The sequence below is a fragment of the Leptonychotes weddellii genome, chromosome 13, assembly GCF_054177405.1.
Source record: "Leptonychotes weddellii isolate Sample4059 chromosome 13, ASM5417740v2, whole genome shotgun sequence".
Taxonomy (NCBI): domain Eukaryota; kingdom Metazoa; phylum Chordata; class Mammalia; order Carnivora; family Phocidae; genus Leptonychotes; species Leptonychotes weddellii.
In genome coordinates, this window is record NC_138381.1 from 12,631,168 (window position 1) to 12,645,412 (window position 14,245).

Consider the following 14,245-nt stretch of genomic DNA (forward strand, 5'->3'; position numbering starts at 1 on the left):
CTGGGAGATAGGCAGCCACTGAAGAATAGAAAGCAGGAAGGGTGTGATTACATCTGCATGTAAGAAGGATCTCTTTGGCAGTTGAGGAAAAGAATTAGGGGATGATAAGATTGAGGAAGAGAGACTGGTGAGGATGCTGGCAGAGTGGTCCAAGAGGGAATGATGCCTGCCTGGATTGGGACATTGGTAATGAGGATGGAGAAAAGTGGACCACCTTGAGAAATACTGGGTGATTGTCTGGGTGGCGGTGGTGAGGGACAGGAAGGAGTTTCGAATGACACTCAGGTTTCTGACCTAGTGACAAGTGATGTGATCACTCTGTGATCAAGAATGTAGGAGGAAGACATAGTTGAGGTTCTGCTTTGGTACATGTGAGATGCATATTCATCTATCCAGCTAGTAGGCAATAGGAGAGCTGAGTCCTCTTCTTAGGGGGGGAATAAAAGCGCTAGAGAAAAAGATTTGGGAGTTATCCGTGCATAAATGATGTTGAAACAATGAGTGTGGATGAGGTCACCTAGAGAGAGTGTAGCAAGGACTGTGGGTGGAGGATCAAGCCTTGGGGGACACTGGAGTCTAAGGACTGAATGGGGGAGTCATGCCTATGAGAAGAGGAATCCTAAATGTCAGGAATCACAAACCAGGAAGTGTCCCAGAAGTCAGGGGGAGTAAATGCCAAGGAAGGAGGGATAAGTTAACAAGGAATGGTTGTTGGACAGAATGACGCAAGAAGAGGATTGACAGACACTCACTGCTCAGAGCAACTGGGAAGTCATACGTGGTCTTTAGGGAACAGGGCTCTCATAGAAACTAGAGTGCAGGAGTTTGAGAGGTGACAGGAAGTTGAAGGGGAGAGAGAGAATGCAGACAACTCTTTAGAGAAGAGAAATTGAACAGAGATGCTTTTCTTTTTCGATGGTGAGACTAGAGTCATTTTTCATCCAAGGCAAGATGCCAGAGAAGAGGGGTAATATTGAGGAAAATTAGAGAAATGAAATGATGGAGCAAAATCTGAAAGGTGGGTGATTGGCATCGCGGAAAAGGCAAGAGCATGGAAAAAGGGAGAATGCTTGTAGATGCCTGGGGCAAGGGGTGCAGGACTAGACAAGCAGCAGACAGACCCAAAAGTCTGGGAAGGAGGAGGCTGAGGAGGAACCACATCTTGGTGGTTCCTCAAGAAGTTAAACATAGAATTATCATAGGACAAAGCAATTCTACTCCTAGGTATATACCCCCCAAAATTTAAAACAAGTACTTACTGTACCTGACCGTTCACAGCAGCGCTGTTAGTAATAGCGAAGAGGTAGAAGCAACACAATGTCCCTCAGTGGATAAATGGATAAACAAACATACATGTAATGGAATATTAGTCAGCCGTAAGAAATGAAGTAATGATACATGCTACCTCAAAACCTCAAGCACATGATGCCAAATGAAAGAAGCCAGACACAAAGGGTCACTTATAATATGATTTCAATTATATGACATATCCGGAAGAGGTAAATCCATGAAGCCAGAAAGCAGATTGGTGGTTGCCCAGGGCTAAGAGGACATGGAAATCGGGAGTGACTTTTTAATGGGTGCAGGGTTTTACTTTGGGGTGATGGAAATTGTTTGGAACTGTATGGTAGGAATGGTCACCTCAATTTAAAAAAGTCTTACAGGTGCCAAAAAGAATAGAGGGTCAAAACATAGGTGGGAAAGTTGACGTTGAACCAAAAAAAGGAAACCAGAATGGATCTTAGCTGTAGAGTATTGCATAGTCGGAAGGGTAAGAAGAGGGAAACAATCTTTGATAATGGCCTCAATTTTCTCAAAAAGTAATAAAAAGAGAATTTGTCTCTCTTTGGGCAGCCAACCAACCGTCACCAGTGGTTGTGGTCATTGAGGATGGAAGGATGGCCTGGACCAGAATAATGACTCATCACTGAGCGTCCTGATCTTGGAGGGAGGGGCCGTGGAGCCCTCGATTTGACCGGCTCCTGACAAGGAGCAGATGATTCAAACGCAACTGTTTTTCTGTGGTTTGCTTGAGCTCAAAATAAGAAAAATCCCTCACGTGGATTTTGCTTATCCAAAGACATTAGAGGGTACTAGAGTCTCCTGACATTCCAGCTACAGGGCCCTGAAGGTTGTGTGGATCCTCGGTCCCTGGCCTAGCTTCAGGTCAAGTCATCACAAATCTTCTAGAATTTAACATGGCTGCTCTCTTATCAGATCCTCTCTGATAATAAATGGCAGGGATACTTTGTGGCCAGGTGTCACGTTGGGTTGTAAGACCTGGTTAATTTCTTCCAGGAAAAAACACAAAATAAAAGCAAACAATCTCCGATCACTGGCAACAGGAAAAACCAGCCCTCTGCAGAGAAATGTTTACTCTTCTGCAGTTGCAGGCGATCCAATGAATTCATGGACTCAGATCGTCATCATCATTACACTGGGTCACCTCACATAAATTTTAGAATGAGTGAAGGAAATAGATGAATAATTGAGTGAATGAATGATTATTATGGTTATAATTAATCAATTTAAGCATAATAGTGCCTAGCTCTTATTCTGGGTCAAGCTGGCAAGTGCTTTATTGCCCAGAGATCCCTAATTGGGAATCTGGTAAAAGTCAGAAGGCTTCATTAAAAATGACTGATTATATTAGCTCAGAATATAAGTCTTCTCCTCTCACCATGGTACAAAAAGGGCCTCTAAACATACAAGGTCTGTAGGTTAATAGTAAAACCAAGGGCCCAACAACTAGACAGAAAGCAGAATTCTCTCGGGAAATCGGGCTCACTTGGACATAGTGTCTTACAAATGGCCCTCAGCTGGTCTCTGTCCACCCTTGGTTCTTTTTTTTTTTTTTAAAGATTTTATTTATTTATTTGAGAGAGAGAATGAGAGAGAGAGCATGAGAGGGGGGAGGGTCAGAGGGAGAAGCAGACTCCCTGCCGAGCAGGGAGCCCGATGCGGGACTCGATTCCGCGACTCCAGGATCATGACCTGAGCCGAAGGCAGTCGCCCAACCAACTGAGCCACCCAGGCGCCCCACCCTTGGTTCTTTAAGCATTAGCAGCTCAGGTTCCCACGTCCCTTAGACGGGCAGTGTGGTCGTGCCAGGAAATCTGTTTGATTAAATGGCAAATTTTCCTCCCTTGTACTTAAATGGCGTGGGTTTGGGTGGAACCCTAGGTATAAAGTATGCCCAGCCGTTCCCACTTTGCAAACACTCAGCTCACAACTGGCCTGGGCATGAGCCCCTCCCAGATACCTCTTCACCCCTACACCTCATCCCTCCGGGGAGGAGCATGCCACTCTGCCTCCAGAGCCCCCTCTTCCCGGTGGGGGCCTTCTGTCCACCCCAGGCCCTGGAGTGCTGTGGTTACCGAGGTAACAGTAAGACGCATTCTGGCATTTGTGGGTTAGCCTACGCACCTACTCACCATGACTCACGTTGTTTCTACGGGAAAATGCTTTCTGAGGTTTAAGTCAACGATTTATAACTTGCTCTCTAATATTTATGTTACCTTTACAGTGCGTCTTCTTGGAATTGTGTGTAAAGGAAGGCTCGTAATCATCAAGATGAACCAGTGACATAGCTGAGCTTCGGGCTATGAAGCGCTATAAAGCACATAAAACCCCACAGCACATCAGTGTGTCTCTGGGTGAAAGAATAAGTTACCTGGCTCTTACTGTCTGCAGTCAGAAGCTGTTTTCTCACCTGTACGATGGGACTGTGAGGATCAGAGGAGAGAATGTGACATTGTTTTTGAAGTTATAGGGGATTGCGTACATTCAGTATGTTCATCTCTACACAGCCATGCCAGCAAAGACTCCAGAGTGGCATTTGCTTGGTTCAAATCCTGCCTCTGAACCATTCATTCTGTTTGAACTATGGAAACTCGCGCAAGATGCTTAACTGCTCTGGGCCTTCTTAACCTGTGGGGGTTAAGAATACAGGGTAACTGGAGGCAATGCTGTTTGTGAAGATGGAAGTGTGAGGAGTGCCGGACACCTACTAAGCACCCTGGAGGTGTCAGCCACCATCCTCGTCATCTGATCTTTCCCAGAGGCCTGCGGCATCAGTGAGAAGGAGTGAGGTTTAACGGGAAGACAATGGCCTGGAAAGACAATGGGCTGGGAGTCTGATAGTGCTGAGCAGAGTGAATAGTTCTCACTCTTGCAACCATATGCAGCTGCCTTATTGGTCATTCAAGAGGAAACTTGGTAACTATTTTAGGTACTTATTTATTTCAATGTAGGCATGTCTAGATAAAACGGTGAAGTAGATTAATGTTTTTCTTCGTAACTTGTTATTCTTTTAAAAATCCGTATGGCTACGGGTGTGGATGAAAAGCCTGGGATTTCTTAGCATAGATGCACCTAGGTGTGCCTTCTCAGCTGAGGCCATCAGCTCCCAGTTAACTCTGCAAATTGAACGCATGCCTTTCTCTCTACCCCCTCTCCAAACCCACTAAGATAGCCACAAAGGAATAAAATAGGAGGAACTGAATGGGAGAGGAAATGCAAAAAAATTTCAACACATTTTTGGAAGATGTAAAGTGGCTGGACAAAGGGCATCTAAGTCAGTTTTCGTCTTCTCCATTCTGCTAAGTGTCTACACCCAGAGAAGCCAACAAACAGAAACTGAATCCACCACAAATCCTCAAAAGGCTGAGGATCTGGAAGCACCAGACATCTCTGAATCCAGGGGTCAGGATGGGGCTCAAAACAAGAGGGGTCACTCATCAGTCTGTATAAGGAGGAGCAGGACCCAGATCTTCTTCTTGGCCCCACACGGCCCGGGGCCACTGCTCCTTTACCATCCGGCGGATGATACATTTGCTATTACCTGAGTAGGTGGACCAGAGATGTTCTGATCCAGGGGATGGGCAGCCGAGCAGAGGGCAAGAACACAAAGCCTTACTGAGAAAGGTAAGGCTCCCAGCAGCCATATTTGACAGACCACGCCCCCCAGCTCCCCACCCCTCCCGGCGGTGCATGCTACCCTGCTTTCTCTGTAGGGTCACTGCTTTGCAGACTCAAGGGCACCATCATTCCATCGACTACAGTGTGAGTGGTGCTCCCTGGAGCGTGCAGTGAGGTGGCCCTGGGGGAGTCGGTTGGCTTCTGCTCACCCGCTTCTCATTTCAGGCCTTGCAACGGTGTGACTAGCAGGAGAGGGCCTAAAGCACTCATGTCAACTGTGACAACAACTTACATCTCCTTGGACAGAAATGTGTCACATGACTACATCTACTAATGAGGGTGGCTGGGAAACTCCAGTTACGCACATTGCCGTCCTGTGTGCAGATATTCCGTTAGTAAGAAAGAAGAAACGATGTACTGGTAGCAATTAGCAATATTAACTACAGAAATAAGCATTTTCTCTAGAATTTAAGACATGACTTCATAGATTTAAAGGCCCACTGAGCACCTAGAACACACACACACATACACACACACACACAACAAGCTATAATGCTGTAAAATGAAGACATGAGAGGTTTAAAAAAAAAAAAAATCCTAAAAATTTTCAGAGAGAACAAGCAGGTAATGCCATGGAGACCAAAATAAGAAGCACTGGTCTCAGTAGCAACACTAGAAGTGGGCCCTTTAAACGGCTTGGTCAAGGGGCACCTGGGTGGCTTAGTTGTTAAGCATCTGACTATTGGTTTCTGCTCAGGTCATGATCTCAGGGTTGTGAGATCGAGCCCCGCATCACACTTGGGATTCTCTCTCCCTCTCCTTCTGCCCCTCCTGCCCACGTGCTCTCTCTCTTTTACTCTCTCTCTCCAAAATAAATAAATAAATCTTAAAAAAAAAAAAACAAAATAAAACAAAACAGCTTTGTCAAAGTGTTTGTTGATATTTACCATCGGCCCTGAGAGCTGTTGTTCTATCGCTGATCATGTGAAACCCAGAAAACACTGCGAAAGAAATATCAGCATCTCTTTCTTTTTTTTTTTTTTAATTTTTTTTTAAAGATTTTATTTATTTATTTGAGAGAGAGAATGAGATAGAGAGAGAGCATGAGAGGGGGGAGGGTCAGAGGGAGAAGCAGACTCCCCGCCGAGCAGGGAACCCGATGCGGGACTCGATGCAGGACTCGATCCCGGGACTCCAGGATCATGACCTGAGCCGAAGGCAGTCGCTTAACCAACTGAGCCACCCAGGCGCCCCAGCATCTCTTTCAAGTTAGGGTTTATTTTAAGCAGTGAAGTAGTTATTCCCACAGACAACAATTTGCCGTGCACAACTGTCACTTAGACATCACCCGGTGAGGCATGAGTTTTTGTTTTATCAGCTAACTGTTCTCCTGATTTTGCTCTTTTTTATTTCAAATTTTCTTGCTGATGTGAGATATGAGGCAATCACTGTGTTGGCTCCACTGGTGCAGCAGAACTTTGCAAAGGGTTAACGATAGTGGTTTGATATGGTGGCATCAGATGTTTCAAAAAGAAAAACAGTTCAGCCCCAAAATGGTGCTTATGTGTTGTTGTTTCATACAATTGGTGGAATCCATGTAAAGTTTTGGGAGGTTTATTCTCTTAAAGGTGAAATATCTGATGTTATTGCTAATTCTCTTGTAAATTCAGTCAAAAAGGTCATCATTAAGAAAATAAAAATAAGAAATAAAATGATTTGGTTTTGCAGGGAAAACGTAAACACAAGTTTTGGAGGAGCACAACACTAGGGGAAAAAGAATACACTTACCCTTAATATTAAGAAACCAAATGGTCTTGGCAATGATTTCTTGGCTATGACATCAAAGGAACAGGCAACAAAAGTTAAAATAGACAAGTGGGATGAGAGTAAACTAAAAAGCTTCTGTGTAGCAATGGAAACAATCCACAGAGTAAAAAGGCAACCTGCAGGATGGGAGGAAATATTTGCAAACCATATATAAGGGTTTAATATCTAAAATATATAAGGAATACCTGATCCATACTAGGTCGTCAAAAAGCATAAAATGCTAAATAAAATTACACCTACTTCTCAACTAAAAATATATATATATATATATAAGGAACTCCTACAACTCAATGGCAAAAAAATAACCCAATTAAAAAGGGGCAAAGGGGGGTGCCTGGGTGGCTCAGTCGGGTAAGTGTCCAACTCTTGGTTTCAGCTCAGGTCATGATCCCACGGTGGTGGGATTAAGCCCCGTGTCAGGCTCCATGCTTAGCGCAGAGTCTGCTTCAGGTTCTCTCTCACTCTTCCTCCTGCTCACTCTCTCTCTCTCAAATAAATAAATAAAATCTTTTTAAAAAATAAAGTAAAAATGGGCAAAGGACTTGAATAGACATTTCTCTATAGAAGACATATAAATGGCCAACAGGTATATGAAAACATGCTCAACATCACTAATCATCAGAGAAATGCAAATCAAAACCACCACGAGCTATCATCTCATACCTGTTAGAATGACCATTATAAAACAAATAAAATAACCAAAGTTAGCAAGGAGGTAGAGGAACTAGAAGCCTTGCGTACTGTTGGTGGAAATGCCAAGTGGTGCAGCCACTATGGACATAGTATGGAGGTTCCTCAAAAAATTAAAAATAGAACCACCATAAGATCCAGCAATCCCATTTCTGGGTATTTATTTATCCAAAAGAATTAAAAACAGAATCTCAAAGAGATATTTGCATCCCCATGTTCAGTGAAGCACTATTCATAATAGTCAAGAAGTGGAAAGTCAAATGTCCATCAACAGATGAATGGATAAACAAAATGCGGTATATACTTCCAATGGAATACTATTCAGCCCTATAAAAAGAAGGAAATCCCGCCATATGTGGCAACATGGATGAACTTTGAGGACATTGTGCTAAGTGGAATTAGCCAGTCACAGAAGGACAAACACAGCATGATTCCACTTGCGTGAGGTATCTAAAGTAATCAGACTCACAGAAGCACTGAATACAATGGTGGTTACTAGGGGTTGGGGCAGAATGGGGGGAATGAGTTGTTATGCAACGGATGTGCAGTTTCAACCATGCAATGCAAGGTTCTAGCCATCTGCTGTAGAACAATTGTTCATATAGTTAACAATACTGCACACTTAAATTTGTTAAGAAAACAGATTTCATGTTATGAGTTTTGGGCTTTCTTTTAACCACTATTTAAAAAAAAAAGAAGCCAAACGGAGCAAAAATATATTCAAAATTGTTCACGATACGCATAATTTGTAATGGCATCTAATCAAGCTATGATAGTCTTCAATTCAACAGAGGGGTAGTTGACATAATTTACAAGTACATATACACAGAACTACAATATTACACACACACACACACACACACACAGTTTTTGTGACAAAGCTGATGTTGAATAAAAATACTTCCTCCTGGAAAAAAAAAAAATACTTCCTCCTGGGACTTCCTCATTGTCCCCTAATGGAAGCTCCAAATCTACCTGTGGGAGTGCCTTGTTTCACCCTTTTCTCTTCATCTGCAGTCACTCCCCTAGGTAATATTAATCAGTTCCACAGTTTAAATACCATGTATATGCTGATCGATCCCAAATTTATATTTCTAGCCCTGAAATGATCCATTTGAATTCCTAACTTATCTAATAGATTTCTTAAATGCAACCTGTCCAAAATGGGACTCGATTTCCCCTGACCAAAACTCACCCGCCCCCAGTCTTTTTCCATCTCAGTGACAAGCACCTTCACCCATGTTGTTTCCCTTTCCCTCCAACCACCATATGCCATCCATTAGCAGGTCCTGTCAACTCCTCTCCAAAACAAATCCTGAATTTGTCCCTTATTTTACTACCCCCATGTCCCGGCTATGATCATCTCCTTTTTGGACCTCAACAAGCCCTTTCTGACCTGCCTCCCTCCTTCCCACTCTTGCCCCTTCTACAAACCATTCTCCTTGCCAATGCTAGGAGATCATCTGAAAACACAAAGCCAGGCTTGAGACTCCTCTGTGTTTAAAAATTCTCCAACGAGAGAATAAATTTTGCTCTCTACTATTGTCTGCCAAGGCCTGCATGACTGAGCTCCTATTTATCTCTCCATCTCTCTTGCTATGCTCATCCATGCTGACTTTTGGCCAATTCCTTGAACATATTAAGATCTTTCTTACCCTGGGGAATTCGCACTAAATTTTTCCTTTTGTCTGAGATATTCTTCCCTCAGATCTACGTGTAGTTGGCTCCCACCTCCTCAGAGAGGGTCTCTCTAACCAGTCTATCCAATGCCACTCTCTACCATGTTACTCCATTATATTTTCTTAATTGTACATATCACCATTGAAAAGCATTGTTTCATCAAATAAGTTTACTTTTTTGGGGGTCTGTATTCCCCACTAGAATAGAAGTGTCACAAGAGTAAGGTGGCCAGATTTAGCAAATAAAAATACAGAGCACCCAGTTCCACGCAAATTTTAGTGTGTGTCCCATGCAATATTTGGGAGACACTTATACTAAAACATTATTGTCATTGCTTATCTGAAATTCAAATTTTACCTAGACATCCTGTATGTTATCTGCAACTCTGTCCGAGAACAGGAAACTTGACAGCTTTATCATCCCAGCACCTACACTGACGTTTGACATATGGCGTGTACCCCATAAAATATTCATAAAATGAAGCAGTGACCGAATGAGTGAAAGAAAGTAAAGGTGTCGGTTTGTAGCTGCTCAATCTGAAAACTAGTTTTAGTTATTGTGATCGTTAATTTTATGTGTCAGCTTGTCTGGGCTGAGGGATGGCCAGACAGCTGGCAAAACATTCTTTCTGGATGTGTCTGTGAGGGTATTTCTGGAAGAGATTAACATTGGAATTGGTGAACTGAATAAAGTAGATTGCTCTCCCCAACATGGTGCATGGGCATCATCCAGTCAATCCACCAAGGGCCCCAACTAAACCAAAAGATGGAGGAAGAGCAAACTTACTCTCTCTCCTTGAGCTGGGACATTCATCTTCTCTTGCCTTCAGACATTGGCGCTCGTGGTTCTTGGGCTTTGGGGACTCAGATTGGTATTTACACCATCAGCCTCTGGATTATCAGGCCTTGGATTCTGACCGAATTATACCACAGCTCTCTTGATTCTTCAACTTGCTGATGGCAGATCTTGGGACTTCTTGGTCTCCATAACTCCTGAGTCAATTTCCATAATTAATCCCTTGTTATATATATCTGTATATAGCCAACTGGTTCTGTTTTTCTGGGAAACCCTGACTAATACAGTTATTTATTCTGTAACCCGGTGGTCCTCAAACTTGAGCTTGTATCAGAATCACCTGAGAGCTTGTTAAAGCAGATTGCTGAGCCCTGGTTGCCCAGATCCTGATGCAGGTTTGGGGTGGGGCCTGAGAAGGTGCATTTCTAACACATACCCAGATGAGCCTGCTGCTGGTAGTCCAGGGCCACACTTTGAGAACCACTGGTTTAGCTCGAAACTGACATCTCTGACTTGCTTATTCAACAGACGGCCTCTACTTAAATTCAAATTCGAGGATACGGAAAAGAATATTGGAGTATGGGGTTCTAGTCCATCTGGAAACAAGAAATGGACTGATTCTCATTCTGTGAAGCAGGATTACCTTTGCAACCATGCTAAATACAGTTGAATCAAAAAAAAATTTTTTTTTTTTTTTTTAAGATTTTATTTATTTGCAAGAGAGAGAATGAGAGACAGAGAGCATGAGAGGGAGGGGGGTCAGAGGGAGAAGCAGGCTCCCCGCCGAGCAGGGAGCCCGATGTGGGACTCGATCCCGGGACTCCAGGATCATGACCTGAGCCGAAGGCAGTCGCTTAACCAACTGAGCCACCCAGGTGCCCCCCAATTTTTTTTTTTTAAAGAAAAACCCCAAGGCCGAGGAAGAAATCTCTAGTCCTATGAGAATATATTTTAGGATGAGATACAGACCTTTAGTGAAATCATACAACTATCCGAGTGTCTCAGGCAGGGCAAAAGAGTCACATGACAGTGTCTTCAAAGTTGGCCAAACAGAAAGAAGTCTCAGGAGGCCCCATTTATGTTTTCCAAGTTAATTAAATTTACTTAATCAGTTGTTTCAGAGCTAGCCTTCTCTCCAGGATCGGTAGCCCCTAACAACAGACAAAGAGGACAAAAGCACAGCACAGCTCTACCAGGTGGCAACCTTACACGGCGTCTCTGTGCAATTTGTGGATGTTCGGGGACTCCTTGGATCCCTTCGTTTCCATAAAATGACTCCTCATCCCTCTTCCTGAGCAACTTTAACCATTTACCTTGGAGATAGTTTTTTTTTTTCCCCTATCTTCTCATTTTCTCTCAGTCCTATGTGGCCATAATAGCACCTTGTAATACATTTTAATGTGCTTACACTTTTGTAATTTTATGTTACGAGTTAAGAGACTGAATCTGAGGAGACCCATGTTGCAGGGCTGGAAATACCCACTGCCTCATTTCTGGGATTCTAACTGCAACCAGCTGCGTCTCCACCTTCTAATTTCCCACTTTCCCAGGTTTTCAACCTAGAAGCCATTTCCCACCACCACTCCCATTCTCTTGCCAATTCTACTACTGCATACCCTTGACATTCCTTTCTTCTCTTCACTCCCACCCCCACTGCCCTGGTTCAGGCCCTCGCACTCTTCCTTGCATTCCCTGCTTCACTCTCTGCCAGTCCATCCTGAGTACGGGTTTTCATTCATTGACTCAAGATCAATTACCAAATACTCCCTCCATGTCGGATTGTGCTGAACACAAGTGGGGAACAAGATGATGTCTCTCCCCTCTTTTCAAAGAAGTTTATCTGGTCATCTGACCCTTCAGGAGCAGCCACTGTTGGGAGTGAGTTGGACAGGTAGGTAGTCAGGGCCAGGGTCCCCAACAAGAAAATATGGAGTCAGGACAGCTAAGATCAAACAGCGCTAACACCCTGGGCCATAGCTTAGACAGGACAGCACTGACATGCCGCTTTGCAGCCTTTGCAGAAATGACTTCTGCAAAACGTCCTCAAATAAGATGATTAACCACAAAGCATTTGTCAATATCACGGGCAAGGGGCAGTTAAGACCTAAGCCCCAGATGTCAGCAAAAAAAGACCATCAGCACAGAGACATTAACCTAATAGGCAGACGGATACGTGACCAAAGCCAACCCTGATTGGCATGGCTCAGCGCACTCTGATTGCTTAAGACAGTTCTGCAAAAGCTCATAAAAACCCCTAAACTGGGGCACCTGGGTGGCTCATTGGGTTAAGTGTCTGACTTTGGCTCAGATCATGATCCTAGGGTCCTGGGATCAAGTCCCGAATGGGGCTCCCTGCTCTGTGGGGAGTCGGCTTCTTCCTCTCCCACTCCCCCTGCTTGTGTCCCTGCTCTCGCTATCTCTCTCTCTGTCAAATAAATAAATAAAATCTTTAAAAAAAAAAAAAAGAAGCTAAACTTAGAAACTCCAGGGGAAACCCTCTCGGGTCCCCCTCCCTCTCTGGGTGCTTTATACTCTTACTCAATAAACTTTGCTTTGCTGCCCACCACTCTTCGTCTGGTCGACCTCTTCATTCTTCCAAGCAGCGTGACCAAGAACCATGAGCACCAAGGGGACAAAAATCCTGTACGTCCATGACTGGGACATGCCCTGAACTTCATGAGCATTTGGATCCTGCTTGAGCTTCCTCCTCTTGGGAAGCTCTTTGCCTCTCCCTTTGTTGAAGTTCTTTCCCACTTTATACTCTCTCCCTTCGCTCTTGTCTGCTGCACATCACTGCGCCCTTTAACGTAACACACACATCACAGTCATTCACACTGATATTATTGTGGCCCGTGCTGGGTCTGTTTCGTGGCTTCACACGCCACTTCTCATCTGGTAGTTAGTTCTCCCAAGAAATAGTTCCTCTAGGATTCGTTTGGGGTTGTAGGAGAGGCAAAATTTGACTTCTACCCATCCTTTAGCTTTTTAGCTGGGACTCCTTCTTAACGAAAGGATAACAGTTTCCTGACATGCACAGCACACAGCATACAACAGAGACCAAAAGGAAAACTCAGAATGGCAGCTTAGAATTCCAGCTCATGTATCATCTTCCACAAAGAACAGTAACACACTTAGGGAGCTATGACGGGACGAAGGGGTGGCGGCCTGGGTAGTAAACCGTGGAGCAGTAACTAGGAAGACAAGGGTGAGTTTAGCCAGGTTGGTTTGTACAGATTCTCGGCCCCGGGTCCCCATCTCTGGCGATAAGAATGTCTTCTCCCTCCTGGTACCGAGAGGGCACCTTTCACAGGGGAGCTTTATCTCCCACTTTCAGGAAGAAAAGGAGGGCCAGGGTGCTCTTCTTATAGCTGTTATTTCTCAGTTGCCTTTAATTCAAAATAATCAACATGCCAGGGTGGCGTATTTTGGGGTGACATGCTCCGAACGCCTTCATGATTAAAGGATTAAAAGGGGTCCAATGGTACTGCCATCCATTCCAAGGTAACATGAAGGTCGTTAGCATACAGTATGTGTCTGGAGAGAAAAAGCATGATGGGCATATCTTCACGTTACATGAAATGCTGCTAAGTACCTCCCCCACACCCAACAACATCGGCTAAACAATTAAATATGTCCTCTACTCCCTCGTGCTGGAGGACCTGGTATGACAAATGGCGCTGAAGCAGCATTATAGTTGATCATGTCACAAAACTGACTCAAGCCAAAAAATTCTGACACTGACAATCTGTTGTCTTTTTATTTTGACTCTCCTTATAGTTGTGCGCAATGTTGCATTTTAGCTATTTTTGCATATTATAAAACCTTCATTAAAATAACATGAAAGCAGAGAGAAAAAAAATCCCCACCTCAATTCTAGCATCTGAATACATCTATTCTGATTTTCTATATTCCCTTCCAGGCTCCAGGCTCTGTTCTTCAGATATTGGTGTGTTTGTTTATGTTTTTATATATATAAAAGAGAGTATATACACATACACATATATATATATTCTCTTTTTTTAAGATTTTATTTATTTATTTGTCAGAGAGAGAGAGAGAGAACACAAGGAGGGGGAGCTGCAGGTAGAGGGAGAAGCAGACTCCCCGCAGAGCAGGGAGCCCGCCATGGGACTCGATCCCAGGACCCTGGGATCATGACCTGAGCCAAAGGCAGATGCTTAACCAACTGAGCCACCCAGGCATCCATATATACATATACATATTCTTAATCATAGAGCATGAGCAATTTTGTATTCTGTTGTTGCCAATGAGTATTATATTACCAACTTTCTCCTATGGTGTTACACAGTTACAACTTCCAATTGAAACATAA

General features: G+C 43.7%; 1 protein-coding gene across 2 annotated transcripts in view; it reads right to left on the bottom strand.

Moving 5' to 3' along the window:
* LOC145716730 (uncharacterized) overlaps positions 1-14,245 on the bottom strand; it is a 70,081-nt gene that overhangs the window by 11,253 nt on the left and 44,583 nt on the right. The gene's annotated exons all lie outside the window — the stretch shown is intronic.